Source organism: Canis lupus, chromosome 17, assembly GCF_048164855.1.
Source record: "Canis lupus baileyi chromosome 17, mCanLup2.hap1, whole genome shotgun sequence".
Lineage (NCBI taxonomy): Eukaryota > Metazoa > Chordata > Mammalia > Carnivora > Canidae > Canis > Canis lupus.
Genome location: NC_132854.1, coordinates 14,440,518 through 14,459,953, shown reverse-complemented (window position 1 = coordinate 14,459,953; position 19,436 = coordinate 14,440,518). Strand labels below are relative to the sequence as shown.

The following is a 19,436-nucleotide window of genomic DNA, read 5'->3' as shown; positions in this document are numbered from 1 at the left end:
AAGAGAGAATGAAGTCCTGGACTATTCTAAATATGTTTTGCTAATGATATGAACTGGTTAATTAGGAACTTTACTCATCCAACAGTGGTCTCAGGAAAAAAAAAAAAAAAGAGAGATGAAATCATCCTAACTCTGTCCCTTGGTAAACCTGCTACGACATAAAGACATCTGTGGTCGTATTCCAAAATGAGGAATTCAAAGTTGAAATGGGAACTTATGATAATTAGCTTACCTACATTTAAAAATCTTTATCCAAAAATGGGCAAAAGGAGGAAAGGCAGGAAGAACTATGAAATAAAACATAGCCTCACCTACTGAGACGCACAGCGGCCTTGGCAACTGGTAGATTTTTACATGAAGAAAGCAAACACCATCTGAAAATAAGAGAGAACTGTCCTTTTGTTGGAAGGGATGGATGGGGTTTCTTCATAGTGGTGAAAGCTCTTAAATTTAAGGAATAAATCTGACACAAACATGAGACAAAGAGGCTGTTTTCATTTTTGCTGGAGCCTGAACACTCCAAGAACACAGATGATTAGGTTAATTTCTTCTATAGCTACTCAGGATCCCCAGACAAATCCAATGATGGGCTGATCAAGGACACAGGGAACTAAGATGTGAATCATTCCTTGAAACTGTTTAGTGCCTGTGGTGACATTAGATCTTGTGGATATTGCCAAATGTGGCTCACTGGGATGGGGTATATTTGTGGTGTAGTATCTTGTATTATACTTTAATCATCAGAAAGGGAAATCTATCATGCTGTTAATGATGGGAAACCAATCTCTGAGGAAGAGTTCATATCAAAGGATAGTGAAGTAGAGCTTACAAGGACACCACCTTGATTTGATGGTATCCTTGAGTTCCCCTAAATAACTCAGAGCATTTCACACATACCAAGGATTGGAATAAGTTAGATGTAAGGAGTTTCCTGAAAGTCAGAGCTACTTAATATTGGACATGAGTTACTGAGGAGGGTTAGTAACTTCGTGTGTGTGTGTGTGTGTGTGTATTTAAATCAACTCATTTTAGTAAAACAATGGTCATGTAGCATTTCTTTCCAGGTCCTCATGAGGACCCAGAGTCTAACAGAGGCCACTTCTTCCTCACACACCATTCTTGACCAGCATACTGCCCATGATACTATTGCCTCATTTAGTTTGTACAGAAGGCTGTGGCAGGTGGGGGAGAAATAGGAGAAGAATAAAAGGGTATAAACTGACTTTTCCTTTTGGTCATCAGATCTCTATAGTAATGAGAACCTTGAGTTACAAGATTTAAAACAGAAAAGTTAAGAAATTACCATGTCCTTTAATATGTGACCATGCTCTCACTACACTGACACCTATGAGATTTTTAGTTTAGAAAGATAAATGCACTAAGGTATCAATAGATTCAGGTTCTTCGAGTAGCACAACTGACATTTATGCATGCAGGCCCTCACGTCTGGTTCAATCAAAGGAGTGGCTAATTTTCATGATTAAAATGCAAGTCTCGTATATGCCGAAAACCAAATTCTGTGCTACCGATTTGCTTCGTGATTCATTAACAACAGCAGCAACAACAAAATAAAAACCCCTCTCTCTGCATGGGTCCTGAGACGACCTGAGTATGGAAGGGACTAGCTTTTCCTCCGAGAAATTCTATTCTTATAGGTATGCACAGTAGTTTGTAACTAATTAATTCTTGTTTAGAGGAAAAAAAATAGCACCTTGCTCAGAGCCCCATGCCTAGATCAACAGGCACTCAATCAGTGTGTGTGTCCAGTGAATGACTGATGTGGACTGTGGAACACCTGGAATTAAGACTTAGTATTTTCAGTGAGGATAGATGGCTGTGTCTTATTTGTGTTCATTAACAGCCTTCTTCTTCTGGGCCAGGAATACAAAAAGGGAGATGTACAGAGAGGAGTTTCAAGGATGACAAGAGATAGGAGCGTGAAGAGTGTGGGAAGGAATGGCAGGAGTCCTAAGAGGCAAACAAGGAAAGAACATTGGGAGTACCTTAAACATTAATGTATTTAGAAAAATATAAAGGATGAAGAGGACAGACAGAGCTGGCAGGGGAGTTGAGTAGAAGTCCATTATCCCCCACGTAGCTCCCTAGACTCATTTCTGCTCTAATTCTTTACTCTTTGTTTGTGCTTGAAATGGAAGCTGATCTCACTTTCAAGTAAAGTGCATTTCCATTGCTGCCATCAGACTAGTTTTTATATGATCAATAATAATAATAACAAGAATAATATTATTAAAAAAAGAATAATATTATACCTACCATTTATATGTAGCATTTGCTTTGTGCCTCTCATTCTGTGGCTGCTTTATGTTCACAAGTCCAATTGTTACAACTCCCTAATGGAGATGCGATTACTCCCATTTCACAAATGGAGATTTGGGGGCCAAGAAAGATGAGAAAGATTAGTTTATTTGCCTGGGGTCACACAGTTTCTGAATGGTAGAGGAAGAATTTAAAGCCAGATTGATCAAACTTTAAGTCTTTTCTCTTTCGTTTTTGTTCTATGCCCAAGCTAACTGAGAAGGGAATAATCATGAAGAAAGGAAGCTGGGAGAGAGGGCTATTGGATTTAAGCATTCATTTATTCATTTGAAAAATACTTGTTAAAGATCTTTTGTGTTCTAGGCCCTTCAGGAAGCTCTTATTCTAGCAGAGGAGTGTCAAGGAGACAGGTGATTATTATCTCCTGAAGAAGTGAGGGAGTGGGAAGGGTGCTGAGCAGAGGTTGACTCTGGAACATTCCATTCAGTCTTAAGGAGTCAAAACGTAGGTGTTGCCAGAACAGGTTCCTGATGAATTAGTGTAGAGAAAGTCAAAAAAGGCAGACTACAGTGTTCTAGGAAAAAGGCATAATGAGTCCATACCTTGGTAAATCCAGGGACATCAGATGTGTTTATAGGACTAAAGCTTGGAGAGTGGAATGTCAAGAGATGAAGGTGGCGAGGTAACCAGAGTGCCTTGAATACTATGGAAAGGCCTTTACATTTTATCCTCAGAGCAATCAGGGACATTGAATGGTTTTAGGTAGAGAAACATAAGGCACCGAATTACACTTTAGAATGATGACCCTGGGTGTTCAGGAAATCAGTTGGGATAGATCAAGCCCAGAAGCAGGAAGACTGTTTCCACCAATACAGGTTAGAGGGATGGTAACCTGATTGAAGGTGGTTGCAGTGGTTAGATTTAGGTGGATTTGAGAAATATTGATGAGATGGAATTAAGAGAACTTGATGATTAATAATATGGACATAGGGACTGAGTCAGATTAAACCAAGTTACACTGCTATAAAAAATAACACCTAAATCTCTGTAGCATAACAAAAGCTTATTTCTTTCTCACACAGTGGCCATGTAGGTCCAGGTGCTCTTGCAGGCAATTATCCTGCTCAGTCATTGAGTAGCTTCAACCTGTGTTAGCTCTTTCTCCACAATAGAACTCCTCTGCAGTCATCTTGATGGGGGAGAAGAAGACTTGGAGTGTGTGTGAGCTTTTCACTGCCTTAGCCCAGAAGTGATCCATCTCAGTGTCTAGAATTTGTCACAGGCCCACCCAATGGCAAGAATGCACTGTATGTCTCCCTCAAGGACCAGCAAGTTCTCCACTTTAAGAATTATGAGAATGTATGTTGGGGTGCCTGAGTGGCTTAGTTGTTTGAAGGACTAACTCTTGATTTCGGCTCAGGTCATGGTCTCATGGGCAGTGGGATCAAGCCCCATGATGGGGAGTCTGCTTGAGATTCTCCCTCTGCACCCCCGCATTCGCTTATGCTCTTTATCTAAAATAAATAAATAAATAAATAAATGCAAAAAAGAATGCATGTATGTGTGTGTGGACAGAACAGAGTTTAGTGTGTGTGACAGCAGTAGATTAACATTACAAGTTTTGGGCTGCTTCATGAATTGGGGAAGGGCATGAAGGGTGGCTTTTATGGATTTGGCTGCTTGGTCCAAAAGACCATCCATGTTTATTAGAGTGTTGTTTGCATATCATAGGCCCCTTATGCTTCTGGAGCTTGCCCTCACTATTCCCCACCCTTATTCCTGTCCACCTTTTGCCATCTTGGCATTAAGTGTCCCTTCATAAATGGTTTATGGGAAGTTTTGTGCCATACTGGGAAGTGACTCACCAGAAATCCTCAGTCTTTTTGTGAATGAGAGTTCATCTGAGTGTGACCTCCATGTCCTCTGGAGCCCACAGTGCCAGGTACTTATGCAATGTGAACATGCACTTGAAAATGACAGTGTGGTGAGGAGAAGCTAAGTGATTTGGACACCTTTTGTTTAAGTCTTAACCACAAATATTGGTCACAAAGCTACCTGCTTCATGGAAAAACCCTTGTTTTCTATTTTATAACATGGGATTTAGGGTTTTAATAGGGAAGGAGAATGTCTATTTTCTCCACATAATAAATTTCAGGATCTGAAATATCAACCACCAAGTACATCATGGACATCTTTGTCTTATTCTTTAGACATCAGTTAAGTCAAAGTCAGAGAAACTTTCTGAAACTCAAGAGCACAGGATTTAGAATTCTTGTCAAGGCTGTTGAGAAAAGCTTATGACATAAAGTAAGAAATTAAAAAAAATGTTTGTTGATTACAAAAAGCAGTCACAACAAGAACTCGTGCTTCTTACTTTTCCTCCATGTAAGCAGAGGGAAGTGGTACATGTTTAGAGAAGGATGGAGTCTCCACTTTCCTTAAGAGTAGGACCATACAAGGCCTGCCAGAAACATTTGTAGAATGAGTTGAGAGTAGAACAGGATTTAAAGGATTTCTCCTTTTCTGGAAGCAGCTCTACTTACCTCCCGAGCTGGTAATTGGACCAGCAGTTCCAAGGGCTCCTGCTCTGTCTACCTACCACACAATGTGGAGTGTGGTGTGGCCCTTCCCACGTGCATGCTGTGGTCAGAAACATTGTACAGATCCATCCTGTTCCTTGAGCACTGGGTCTGGGATTTTGCATCCTCTCTGAGCCTCAGATAATCAAGAATGAGGGTGGTGACCCGGCTCCATCTGTATCACAGGCTTGATGTGACACAGGATAAAGTCATGTGTGCAAACTGCTTTGGAAACTGGGAGATGACTTAGGAGGATCTCTAAAAGAAAACGAATTAATTTTCAGAGTTCTCTTTGTTGGCAGTTCTCCCACCTGGCTTTCCTTTGCTTCCCTCGTCCCTTCTTTGTTCTCTCTGTGTCCCACTAGCCTTTCTCTTCTTCACAATATGCTCACCTCCTTGCTTTCAGATCTCCACCGTCTGTGTTTCATCAACACCCAAAATACAAGAATACAAATGGGAAGAAACCTGTTACTACCACTGAAAACTTCAGCAAAATGCTCTTTTCTCTTTCTCCTTTCTTGTCCTCAGGTATATTATTCACAGCACCTCCTCTATACTGTGGATGCTTTATAAATATTCCTGTTCATAATAACCCAGAGATTTCCCTCTTCCTACATGGGCAATGATATTTACCAGTAACCTCTAACACTGATCTTCCGGGTTCTTCCTCTTGTGGCAGATGCAGCTTCATTATTTTGGTTTGTCGGTCTGTTTGCTTTGCCATACGTCCCAGTGGAGACTGATGGGGAGGCTGGTTATGAGACTGAGATCATTAGCTTTCAAATCTGGCTCCTTGAAACTAAACAGAATGTATTTTCTGCTCATGTGACAATATTTTTCAATATCTTAGAATTCACATTCCTACTCTTGTATTTTCCATAAGCTCAGCGTGGGTATCGCACTGTCTTCCTATGGGGACTAACTTTTTATTTGGTGTCCTTGGCAGCACTTTTAGAAGCCCATAACAATCAAATGACTTGATTAAGGTCATTTCCTGGGCTGAGGCAGCTTAATCTGTCTAGATCCCAAGCCGCTTTCAAAATGACTTTCCTTCAATCCCATACAGCAATGGTCTTCCCTACTTCAGTTCAATCAAACATTACATATAAGGACATAGAAATCTATAGGAAAGTATAAAACTAAACAGATTAGTCTTCAAGGCTATGTACCTTTTGGTTGTTGATAATCATGTTCAGAGGAAATCCTAGGAAAAAATGTTAAATAGAAAACACTTATAATTATACCAATGCCTTCAATGCTGAGGATATTTTTCTGGCTTCTCTGATGTTCCCCCAACAAATGTTCTTTTTCTCCCCTGGTGTTACTTTTTTACATTTCATATACACTTAGTGAGGTTCTTAATCCATCAACCAGATTTGGTATAAGCAGTGTTTATCAAGCACTTCTAATGTGCCGGATACTAGCTAAAGAAGATAATACGAAAAAGCAGATAAATAAATTTAAATAAATAAAGAAGCGGATGCAGTTTCCATTTTCATGGCACATACAGTCGTTAATGAGATAATCATACTAATGAAAGTGTAAAGACAAACTGAGATCTAATGTCTGAAGGAAAGGAATATGGTTTATGAATGCATTTAACCCCATAAAATGACCAGATTTTGAAGGCATGGCAGTCAGGGAAATAATCCTAGAGATGTGAAGAGTGAGTGGGGATTACCCAGATGAAAGATGGAGCTTATAAGGAGACTATTCCACACAAAGGGAATAGCAGGTACAAAGGCCCAGTGGTGAAAAGAGTCTGGCATCTTTGAAGAATTGAAAAGAACACAGTGTGTTTGGAGCTTAGAGATCAAGGGGACAGTGGTTTAGGATGAGATGGGAGAAGTAGACAAAGCCAAGGCACCTGAGGCCACCCATACAAGGTCATGTGAAGTGGTTATAGTATTTTTCAATAAGGATTGGGACATAATACCAGATGTTTATTTGGTATACAAGAGGTATTTAGGATCCCTGGGTGGCTCAGCAGTTTAGCGCCTGCCTTCAGCCCAGGGTGTGATCCCAGAGTCCCGGGATCGAATCCCACATTGGGCTCTTTGCACGGAGCCTGCTTCTCCCTCTGCCTGTGTCTTTGCTTCTCTCCCTCTCTCTGAGTCTCTCATGAATAAATAAATAAAATCTTCTAAAAAATAAAAAATAAAAATGTGTTTAGCCTCATAGTAAAGAATGGATAAAATGTACTCTCAGAATTAGGAAATATATTCAATTTAAGAAATTTGGGGAGTATACGGTTCTTTGGCTTACTAGCATATAACTCATTACATTACTGTGTATGTTTGTGGACTATTTGTCTCACTCAAGAGATGAGCATCCTTAAGAAAAGAATATTTTTAGTTTTGGATCTTTTTACACAATAGGACCTAATATAGTGCCTGGAATGTACCAGATACACAAGAAATTGTTTCTGAGTAAATGGATAGAAGGAGCGATATGAACAAAAGAATGAATAGTAATGTTATGAAGACATATGGGATTGCACTGACCTAGTTTATACAGTCCGAGCTCTCTAATTCTTTTTAGAAATCTACATATTTCCTTGTTAATTCTCTATACAGTAGGAAACCTCGAATATATAGATTAGAGGCATAGAGTAACTAATATCAGTGGCTGGGGAGTCTCCAGCTGATCTATGACATTCTCAGCTACAGGGGCAGTCAAGTGGGATGACTGGTATTCAGAAGCAACAATGCCATTGGGTCAGACTTTACAAATAGGTAGAATTTTCTGTTTCAAGAATAGAAAATCTGGCAAAAGTTGGATAAAGGCATAGGATCACTGGGAACTCTAAGAAGTGAGACATTACTTGGAAAGGATCCATAGAAGGTGAGTAGGGATATGGTGGATAAGGTTAGACCCTATTCAGTTATGGTCAGTCTGTTGTTAACTGTCTCAAACCCATTGGTGTTGGCATTTTGTTTTGTTGGTTCTTAAAGGGAAACCTGACTTTTTTTATGCAGGCTCTCCTGTCCACCTCCCTCAAACAAAATAGAATGGTTAAGAAAATGGAAAAAAATAAGAAAACTCTAACAGAGCTATGTTATTTAGAGAGGTAAAACTGCATGGGGATATTTGAGGTTTCCTAGAGCATATGTTGTTGGCTTGGGTCTCGAGCCATTGCCTTAGAGGCTTGATAGGTGACTGATAAATAATCTGAGAAAATACTGTATGCCTAAATTTCATTTCTAATTGTGATATCCCTGTGAAGTAAAAAAAACAAAAAACAACATTTGGATTTTAACAGGGACCAAAATTTCCTGGTGGATCTGGTGTCCGAGGATCCTTCTGGTGATCACAAATTCAGAATTCAGTTTATATGATATTTATTTATATGATTTATATGATATTTATATGACACAAACATTTATATGGTTATAAGCATCACATTCATATAGAATATTAGATATTAAAGGACTGGGACATTTTGGTGTCTATATGTATATAGTTCCCAGCATTGGCTCCTAGAGATATAATCAGTTTTTAAAAAGCAGAGCAAATAATTAGATCCTGGGTCACATTGAGACCATTCATTTTTGGCCTATAATCCCTTTTCAATGTGATTTTGAACTTGACTGCAGAGTTTCTGCAGCTGAGGATGTGCACAGATACCATGAGGCATGTTCAATGTTTTCTATATTGCCAAGTTATGTTTAAAATGTGAGGCTGGTTTTATACATCTGTCATTGTGAGTAGAAGCAGCTGTACCACCTAAGAGTGTCTAATGTGAGAGAGCAACCACATTATAAACCAATTAACTTGAGTTTACTTTACAAAACAAAGCAAAACAAAACAAAAACAAAATGACTTAACTGAATAAATCCCCATAATCAGATGCTTTCTGTATGGGAAGAATACAATATTCTTTGCAAAATGTTTCATTTTTATGGTTACCCACACTTGAGTTTTACCCAAGGTGATCCTTGTGTCATTTTTTTCTCCCTCCTTCGGCTTCCTCTCTTTGGATGTGTATGGACCCTGTGAACTTGGCTCCTTCTCTCCCATGACAGGTAAGAAAGGACAATTTTCCTGCTTCTATGCTTCAGTTATATTTAGCGAGAAACTTCACTTTTCTGTTCCACTGCTGTACTTTAATATGCCGAGAATATGCTCCAAAACTTGAAAACTGATACCTTTTAGGATGCCTCAGAGATGAAATCTTTAAATTATTGATGATATACTCTGCACATTGTTATTTAGATCATGTGTTGTATTTGGATATCAAAGCATTTTAGTAAGAGGGATGGGTTCCTGAAAATCAGACTGTAAATTGATTCATCCTTCCCCATTGACTCCTGTTGTAGCTTCTGATTGGCAATGCTGCTTTATGTTTTCAAAGCTAAGCTTCCTTTGTTCACTAGCTTCATTGCCATCAAGGAGTTGGCTATTTATAAATATCAAGAAAATGCACGTGATGAGTAAGGACATGACCATGAAGCCTCTCGTCAATCAAATCATCTTTGATATTATAAATAATCACTACCATCTGTACGATAATTTTTTAAGTGAAACATCTATATAATTAAAATAATATTCTTGGTCACTTCAAATGCTTCCACATCACTTTTACCTTTGGTATAAGTGAATGTCTCTTATATCACGTGCCAAACATTTTAGAATCCTTAAAAAACATTTTTTTAAACTTCTTGAGGAAAATAGATTAAAAAATTTTTCAAAGAATGTGTGTATAATGATACTCTATGTGTAAGACAGCATATGTGCTCTTTGGGGTATGTGTGCCTTATCTACTAAGGAGGCAGATATGGTGATACTCAGAAGTAGTCATGAGAAATAGTACATGACATTACAATGGGCATGTTAACCAAGCCATTCCGTTAGGTCCTCTAAGATATATCTTTATATTATTGAAGTAAGAGGAAATAGCATTTCTAGCCTCTATTAGCTTTCTTCCCCAAAGAACTACCTTTGAAGTTATGATTTAATGTTACATCTCCAGCTTTTAACCAGGCTTTTTATAGCAAAATGACTACATACAGAACAAACTACAGTTAATAAATAGCTCTTCATGTTACTTGATGGCTCCTAATTCATCAAGACACACAATAAACATATAAGATTTTGTGCCAGGGACTTTTTTTCTGTATATACAACCATATCTTTTTTTTCTCAATGTAGGAAAAAATAAAATGTTTTTCTGGTTTTGACTGCCAACTAAGACATGTAGATTAAATCTTGTTCTTGATTATAGTACCTAGGTCATTGTAGTTCCTGGTTAAATTCTTTTTTTTTTTTTAATATCTTACCATGTTTTCTCAAAACACCCATCATTTTAATAGCACTGCTTATGTTATTGTGCTATTTATTAACTGTAGGTTGTTCTGTACATAGTCATTGTAAGTATCTATCTTTAGTCAACATTTTAAATGGGAAATAATAGTAATATGGATCATAACAAGACCTAACATTCTTTGAAGTTCCCAAGTGCCACACACTGGTATTAACTTGTTTAATTCACATGTGGGTACTCCTATGCTTCTTATCAATTTGGAACAGGTTTTGTTGATGTTTGGGGAAAGAGTATATTTATATCATAGCATATCAGATAATACTATTCTTAAAATATCCTCCTCCATGTAGCTCAGCCAGTCTTTTTTCTCTCTTCTCATTTCTGTCCTTTCCTTCTTCTGTATAAATATGAATTTCACTGTTTTCTTATGTAGAACAAATCCGCTCCCTTTGGCCCTTCCATTTATACTCAACTCTGAGCCTTCCTTTGCATTTTAAAGAAACCTGGATATGCATTAAATAGGGACAAGTATTAAATTTCTGAGAATTAGGTCTTTCAGTTATAGAGGCAGTAATTATAATCAATGGTACCAATTCTGGAGTAAGGTTTTTTAAAACGTACTTGGACTTGGCAGTAGCTGAACTTGATTCAATAGGAAAACATACTAATTAATTCAGTCCCAGAATCTTAATTCTAGGACTGGTGTTTGTGACATACAACAGAATAAGGGCATCTGACATGTGTCTTCATGGTACAATCCAAAAGGAGAAAGTAGAACATGTGCAACCTAAATCAAAATCTCAGAGAGTAAACTGAAGTCTAAATTGCCATAGGAGTTCAACCATGAAAATATTTTCAATGTATTTTTGAGGGTCGTACATAGAAATAAGTATGCAAGGCAGATTTTAGGGATATTAAAATGAATAAAATGAAAACAGTATTACAATGCTGAAAGATTTATGAGATGACTATTTTGTGTTGACCAGACTAAGAATGCATTTAAAATATTAATGTGTGTACATATTACGGTCCTGAAATGCTGAGGATATTTAAATGACATGGTTAGAGACTCTAAGTACCAAACAACTGCATTTCATGGCTATGATATCACTTGAGAGACATATTTTATTGACTTCTTTGTATCATCTGATCTATAAATAGAACTCCCTAAAATACTTACAGAGTAGTAACCTATTAAAGGTAGGGTTTTTTTTTTCAGCATTGATAGGGTAGTAAGCAAACTTATACCTAACTGCATGCTCAATTTCTTCTTTTATTTTTTTTTGTATATTTTTTATTGGAGTTCAATTTGCCAACATATAGTATAACACCCAGTGCTCATCCCATCAAGTGCCCCCCTCAGTGCCTGTCACTCAGTCACCCCATCTCCCCGCCCACCTCCCCTTTCACTACTCCTTGTTTGTTTCTCTATTATTGTGTTAATACAGACTAAACTGCTTCAAATTTGGGGTCATATTGTGCTATTTGTTGTCTAAGCAATCAATATGGAATCACAGCTGGACAATGTGGGCAAGCCACCTCTGGTGAACCATACAAGGACCCTTACTGCTATTGTGTATTTAGGACATGAGTGTGCGGCTTGTGACCGCTTGTGAGCTAATTCTGAACCCTTATCATAATGACTTCCTTGATAATCAAGCTGGGGTTACCATAGGACATAGGTTAGTTCTTAACATAATTTACCTTCTTAGACCAGTACTGATGAAGACCCATGTTAATCTGAATATTATACTTCAGCTAATTAAGTTCAAAGAGATTCCATTTATTTGAGTAAATTATCCCATTATTTTTGCTAACTAAATGCATTTTGAAAAGCTAGAAAAAAAAAAAGTGACCATTACTGGAAGTTATCCCCGAAACCATATGCATGCCATCTGGTATTTATCCTCATGGTTATTGTTTCAGTATTCTATGGTAGGTCGGAAGGACACAGGGACACATTTCATACTGCTATTAATAAAAGAGCAGGAAAAGTGGAGAGAGATTTTGTTTTCAAAGAATGGAAGGGGATTTTCCTGTTACATAGTTATTACTGACTTCACAATTATAATATTAATGTGCATAAAATACCCAGAACAGTGCAGATGTATGGTTATGAGAGTTTGACAGGGCATGGTAGAAGTGTGGTTCCCAATGGTCTGCCCCTGAAGGTGCCATCTTTCATAAATGGATAATCTGCTATCACCTTCCTGCATCCTCAGCTGGCATACGAATAGCCTTGTGGGCCCCACTGGGCCAGTTACAGTGGTAAGTTATACCCTAGCTGTTTGCAGTATTTCCTGCTAGGCAATCTATAAACACGTATCTTCTTCCAATCTCAGTCATATGCTAAACCCTTCAATGAGACCATGGTCATGATACCTGTGCTCATTTCTCCTCATTTCCAGATCTTTCAGTTGCAGCCACTCTTGCTGAAAAGTATGTCTCAAGGGTCTCCTGGACAACTTTGTTATCACTTGTTTCTTGTCTCCCACCCAGAGAATGAACTCATTATACAATTTGAATCATAATTAGTGTTTATTAATAAATCTTTTCACAGTACTTCCCCCGCTATTCTCCTTCCCCAGGTAATCAATAAAAATAAATACATATCTTCCATTTCCTTAGAGTCATGCCTCATTCTGACTGCTGCCCAGGAATTGGCTGTAGCATTCAGCATTCATGTAAGTTATGTTCCTATCTTGTCTTCCTTCCTTGTCTGTGCCTTCTTTGGAGGTACTGGGTACATAGTTGTTCCTGGCACATCAAGATTGAGTTCACTTGAATCAAAAATCTCTAATACAAAAAAAAAAAATCTCTAATACGACGTCCCTATCCAGCACTGGAAATCACACCTCTCTGATAATTGCAGCTGAACATCCTATACTGCTCTTCTGTTTCCCATGTTATTAGTGTATGATCCATAGACACTTGATGGCCCATTGTTAGTTAATATGTTACAGTTAGCAAGCATTTATTTTGGTCATCAGAATGAAGGTTACTTTCTTTTTGGGTCATTCCCGTCAATCTTTACAGTAGCTGCATAGGTGTCATCATTACCAGTGATTTCTTTTGCCCACGTATGACAGAGACACTTTTATTTTCTAAGTCTACACTTAACAGAAATATTAGAAGTTAGTGTAAGAATGAAATGGATAGATCTAGTCTCAACCCGATTTTGCTACTGGTGCTCCAACTTGGCTCCAACTTGTGACTCTTCTAAAGGGTGTATTTATATACCAGAGGATGAAACCTCCTAATTTTTCAATTCCTATCTTTCCCTGTGGATTGTAGGTAGGTCGGGTCACTTTGGCTATTGTGGTTGTTCTGCCCAGTATAGCCACTGTGTCTCAAGTCCAATTTCACAGACATTGTCATTCTGTTGGTTATTCCACACTCTCAAGAGACTTGGTTCATTCTCACAGCTTTTCTGCTAAATACACACTTTCTCCAGGCATTGACACTCTTTCTGTGGCAATGGGACAGAATCTCAGTTCTTTCAGCCAACTTAAGAGAGATTAACATCTCACTTTGCTTCAAAACATGTTCTATTAAGGTACATACACCAGTTTTCAAGAAGCTAGGCTTAGGGGCTATTGTGTGGTACTGCTCTGTGTCACAGGTGCATCTTCCCCCTTGATCTTGACTTGGTCCTATGTTAGGGTGAATATCCTTCAATTCCTCCTTAGGAAAGCAAGAACTTTGCCTTTTGGGGTATTCTATCTCTGTCTTCTTCCTTGAGAATTTTAGTCCTAGTGTCTACAGATAGATGATCAGTCCCAGGATCATCTCAGCATTTCTAACAGGGAAATTTATTTTATTTTTTTGAAGAATGTCCCTTGCTGAGACCCTAATACATATATGTGGGCATATAACTGAGTTTGAACTCCTCCATGACTTTTAAGCACAAATTAAAATTGATTTGAGTCTTCTTATATATTGACAGGAAGTACAGCAGCTTCCCTTTTGGGGATCCTCCCTCTCTTAAAATTTCCATGAAACCTGAGGGCTTATCCGATCCAAATGGGGGCTGAAAGGTCAGTTCAATTTCCATTATAAGAGTGGAGAGATTGAATCCTCTTCAGTTTGCTAATGCTATTGCTTGCGGCTGCCAAGTTTGGTGGCTGTTGACAAAATCAGGCTCCCTGCTCTGACAGATGCTGCTAATTCACATCTCCACACTGGCCAAGGGCACTCTGCCAATGTTGACTTTTGAGCGAGGACAACTTTAATTTCTCAGAGCCATGCTCCGAAAAAGTTGCCCTTCACTTGGCTTCCCAAGGTCATGGTTTTGCTGGTCAGTTCATTTAGTCCCTTTTCAGAACTAGAACCACTAGTTTTCTTACTACTCCTGGAGACCTGTACCTAGAGATTGGACAGCTTTTCTCTTTTTGTTCTTAAAACACAGAAGGTTTCACTGTACCCATTTCCCAGACAGTTCCCCATTCTGAGGGAGGTTCCCTTTATGACTGGAGGCATCCTTCTCAACGTTTCCCTTGAGGATTTCAAAGTAATTCTCTGACACCTCTTTTAATAGAATATTGAAAAACAAAATAGAGCATTTGGCTATGTATATACCTAATAATAATCATCTTTTAGGTTTTAAAATGTTTTTCAGGGTTTAAAGTGACTTATTATTGCATTAATTCTTCACAACCATTCTCAAGATCAATGTTACCACATTCCTTTGTGACAATATGTGGCACAGTGTGGGGGTTGGCACTCAGCAGCTCAAATAAATGAATGTTACTCTCTTGACCTTTATAAATGATAGGGGAAAGTTAATATCTTAACTTATGAACTGAACTGCATATTCCTCAATAGAAAAATATTAATTTTACCATGATTTTGCTTTGCCAAAAAGCTGTGAAAAAAGGATAAGTTTTCATTTCCTTTTTTTTTTCTTTTTTTGTGGTCATGTCTTTTTAACTTCAAATGACATGTGCTGGGAATTGGAGTAGAATGATAAAAAGATAGAGGCAAGTATAGAAAGTTATGAGAAATATGATTTATTAAAGAATGAATGTCAATATCTCACATTTTGAAATGAATATAAGGACTATTAATATAATTTTTCAGAATGGCTAAGTGAATTACTGAAGATCTCATGGTCCTGCTTAAGCCATCAGTTCAGAGTCAGAAGTCAAACATACTATCCTTAATGTCTGTACAAGTGTTTCCATTGTGCTGAGGACTCTCAATCTTTGTGATGTATCAGGATAACCTCAGGACACTTTTAGGATTAGAGGTGCCTGGAACTGCCATATATTTAGTAAATCAGTATCTCTGAATAGGTGAGGTCCAGGAATCAGTGCTTTTGTCAAGCTTTACTGGAAATTTTGCAATATCATTTCAAAATCACCAAAAAATACATACACACACATGAGGGGAAGTGATAAGAAAAGAGAAATGCTCCTGAACACTGCCCTAGCACACACACTGGAGGAACTTCAGTAGATGGATATTAATGAAGAGGTGATGGGATGACTGCTTTATTGCTACTGATTCCACTAATAATGTATGCTTCAGCATAACTACTATTGTTAGGAGACCTTTCCTTGAGATGTCTCTTTGGTACATGCTTCATGATTATACAACATGAAGAATAACTAGAAATATCTTTGCCCCAATGACAAATCGAGTTTGACTACATATGGTGGAAATTTCTCATGACTTTTCTCCATCCTCTTCATTTCCCCTGTATTCTCTCCTGCTTCTCTGCCTCCCGTCACAGACCTACTACTTTTCTTTTCTTATTCTGCACTGACATCTCTTTCATTCCTCCTGACTGATATTATACTCTTTCCTTTTCCACAATCACCTTGAGGGAGATTTTTATGTTTTGTCCACATCCCATTTATAATACCCAGTTCTTGTTAAATGGATTCAAGAATTTATTGGTGTGGAATAAGTTAATGGAATGAGATTCCCTCTCTTTCAATATTAGCTGAGGTTACTATGTATGAGAATTTTTATTTAGAGGACTGTTGCCACTTGTAAGAAATATCCCTCTCCTTTTGTTTTTATTTTCATTTTTGGCTAGCTAGCAGTTCCTCTATTGCCAATATTTTATAATGGTGTTCATTAAGAGAAAGAGCCTTAACTCTGCCATTTCTTCCTTAGAATTTTAACCGTGCCTTAAACACTGAGCACTTGTGGTTTTCCATCTTAGGTGGAAAGAGTTGATGAGGAAAATAGCCACAAAATAAGTTGGGAGATTGTTTTTGTTTTGTCGATGGCTTCTTTTAGTAACTTCTTTAGTCCTGCTCTAAAAGATTATTAAGAGCTTAATGAAAGAGCATATTGCCTCTTTACTTAAAGAGCCATTTAATGAAGACTCTAATACCATCCCAGCCCAGGGCAGTGGGAGTATAATTGATACGACTTCAGAGGGCCACAAATTGTTAGTTGTGTAAATGTATGGCCAAGACCTGAATCTTTGTATTTTTGAACACAGGCCTATGCATACTACTAATACTAGATTTATGAGAACTATAAATACAGAACAAAGCATGCTTTTTTTGCATGTAACTCATTAAGGTTTGGACTTACGTACCTGCAACCCTATGAACAGGCTTGTAATTCTTGTCCCCTTCAGCATGAGGCCTGGACACAAGGCAGGCATGAGCAGCCTGCCCTGAATCCAAGACATCCTTGGCTGAACTTCCCTGGATAACTGGGATGTCCAGGGATGATGGGCAGAGGCAGAAGTACTTGTAAGTGGGAGGTGGCATCAGGATTACCTTGCTGTTTGGGCCACATTAGAAGAAGAGGGTAAGAAGAAAGGGCAGTGATCCAAAAAGCACTCACCAAAGCCAAGAGTTCCAAGGATAGGGCTGTGCTCCAATCCTATTCCACCTAAAATCCTTTTTATCACATTCTGGAAAGTTCCACCCCTGACTCCAGTAGCTACATTCTATTCTTGATACTTAGTTTGTCTTTGACTTTGGGCAAATTTCATTCTTCCTTGAAATGGAGTGAAGACCATGGGGACAGAATGTCTGAAGTTCCTAGAAATCCCTCCATGAGGCTCTGGAAACTTGTTTCCAAAGATGGCCACCCTCAACTTCTCCCACCTTGTATGCTCTAGCCACTTTATCCATCCAGAGGTGGAGTCTTTATTTCCTGTCCTTGAATTGGGTTAGCCTTCTAACAGACTTCAACCAGTATAATTTAGCAGATGTGACATTCTTGGCCTTCCAAGTAAGAGATGACAACTTGAGACTACAGTGCCCACATGAATCTAATGGAGAGGCCATATGGGAAGACCCAGGCTGCCTCACACCTCTCTCCAACTTGTCCAACAAGCACGGTTGAAATTCAAGACATGTGAATGAAAATTTGGGCCAGGATGAATTGGGTTGTTCATTTTCTGCTTCATGTGGTGCCTGCTACTGTTGAATGTCTAAATAGATTTACCTATTCTGAACATTGCATATAATTAGAATCATACAATACATGGTCTTTTGTGATTGGCTTCTTTCATTTAATAACCATGTCGTACATTTTGAAGGTCTATGCATGATGCAGCATTTATCAGTACTTTATTGCTTTTTATTGCCAAATAGCATTCTACTGTATGGATATACCATAGTTTGTTTATTTATTCATTAGTTGTTGGACATTTAGGTTGTTTCCACATTTTGGCTGTTATGCTTTGAACATTCATGTACAAGTTTTTGTATAGAGACATGTTTTCAGTTTTCTTGGGTATACACTTGTGAATGGAATGATTTCTGTTTTAAAAGTATCATTGTAAAAAAAAATATCATTGTCTGCTGTGTTGAGAATAGACTGAAAGGGGTCAAAGTAAAGGTCATTGTAGTAATCCAGATGCCAGAAGATGGCAACTGCAGGTTTTTGACCAATGATAAATCCTGGGATATGACTGAGCTGTAGACCCTAGATACAGCCACTTCAGGATGGTGCCATCACAACATATCAACAAGTCTGCTTGCCATCCTGAAAATGGCATGAAAAGCCCTACATTTAATGAATTAGCACTCTGTAGCATATGTTTTCTAGAGAGTTTCTATTCATGGATCTAATGATATTGTACTGGATCAACATGAAATCTATGAAAATACAACTGCCCAATAATATTAGAGCCATAAAGCATAACTGTAGTTGGCTTGCAAAGAATAAATTTGTGGCCATATTATTTAAATGCTTTCACCAATTTTAGGCTTCCTCAGCTGTGAAATGCACTGTAATTTATGACACTTTTGGCCATCTCAGTTTTTCTTTGGTAGAATAAAAGTTTAGGAGGAAGGAATTGTGGGAAGAGATGGTTATGGATAGAAAAAAATAGAGCCCAACATCTGACTATAAAATATCTTCTGGGGGTGATGAGAGAGAGCGAGACTGAGAGTGAGAGCGAGAGAGAGAGGAGTGTCACAGCCCACATCTGTCAAGTTCTGATGCCCACAGTTGATGACACCCTTGGCAGACTTTGCCGATGTTGTGGTTTAGAAACCAATGATCTGTTTACTTAACAGAGGAGTGTCTATTCTTTGAGCACCTATAGTACACAAAATTGGTTCCTATGTAAAGAAAAGTGAAATTATATGTATTGAGTGCCTACTACTGTATATATTTTTATGTGTTAACCTTCCTTATACTTTTTGAGCAGGTGCTGTGGCTAACAGAATGGATTCTGGGGCCAAACTCTCTGTCTCCAAATTCTAGCCCCTGCCACTTATTAACTGCTGTTTTGGAGCATGTTATGTAACTGTGCTGTGCTGTGCTTGTGTTTTTTTTTTTTTTTTACCTGTAAATGGGGATAATACTGATAAACTACCACAGAGGATAGTTGTAAGGATTAATATATTCAAAGTATTTAGAGCAGAGCCTGACCTACAGTGAGTCTTCAGTGCAGTAATGTGAACTAAGTTCTTCCAGAGAGCCTGGTTTGTTTCCTTTCACCTTACATGCTGCCTCTTTGCAATATATATAAGGACAACACATCACACATGATTTATTGCTTTCTTAATTTATCTGTTATATTTCTGGTATGCTAAGAAATCCTGATGAATGTAGGGACCTAAAGTCCTCTAAAGCATCAAACGATTCCAGTTGAATTTGTTGGTTGATTAGGATTTGAGCCAATTTAGGAACTTGACCTTTGACACATACCACAGAACTTTTGCAGTCTAGCATAGAATAGTAATGGTGAATGAGGCAAATTTTCATGGAAAATGAGACTTAATTTATGTTGCTTCTTATACTCCTACTTACATTTATTTTACCCTTTTCTTTTCTCCTTAGACCTATAACCAAATATAAAGACCATAAATCATGACTGTTTGTTAAGGCCC

General features: G+C 38.1%; 1 protein-coding gene across 3 annotated transcripts in view; it reads left to right on the top strand.

Annotated features, from left to right (window-relative positions):
• The window catches only part of HS6ST3 (heparan sulfate 6-O-sulfotransferase 3), a 631,086-nt gene that overhangs the window by 333,957 nt on the left and 277,693 nt on the right, over positions 1-19,436 (top strand). The window lies entirely within an intron of this gene.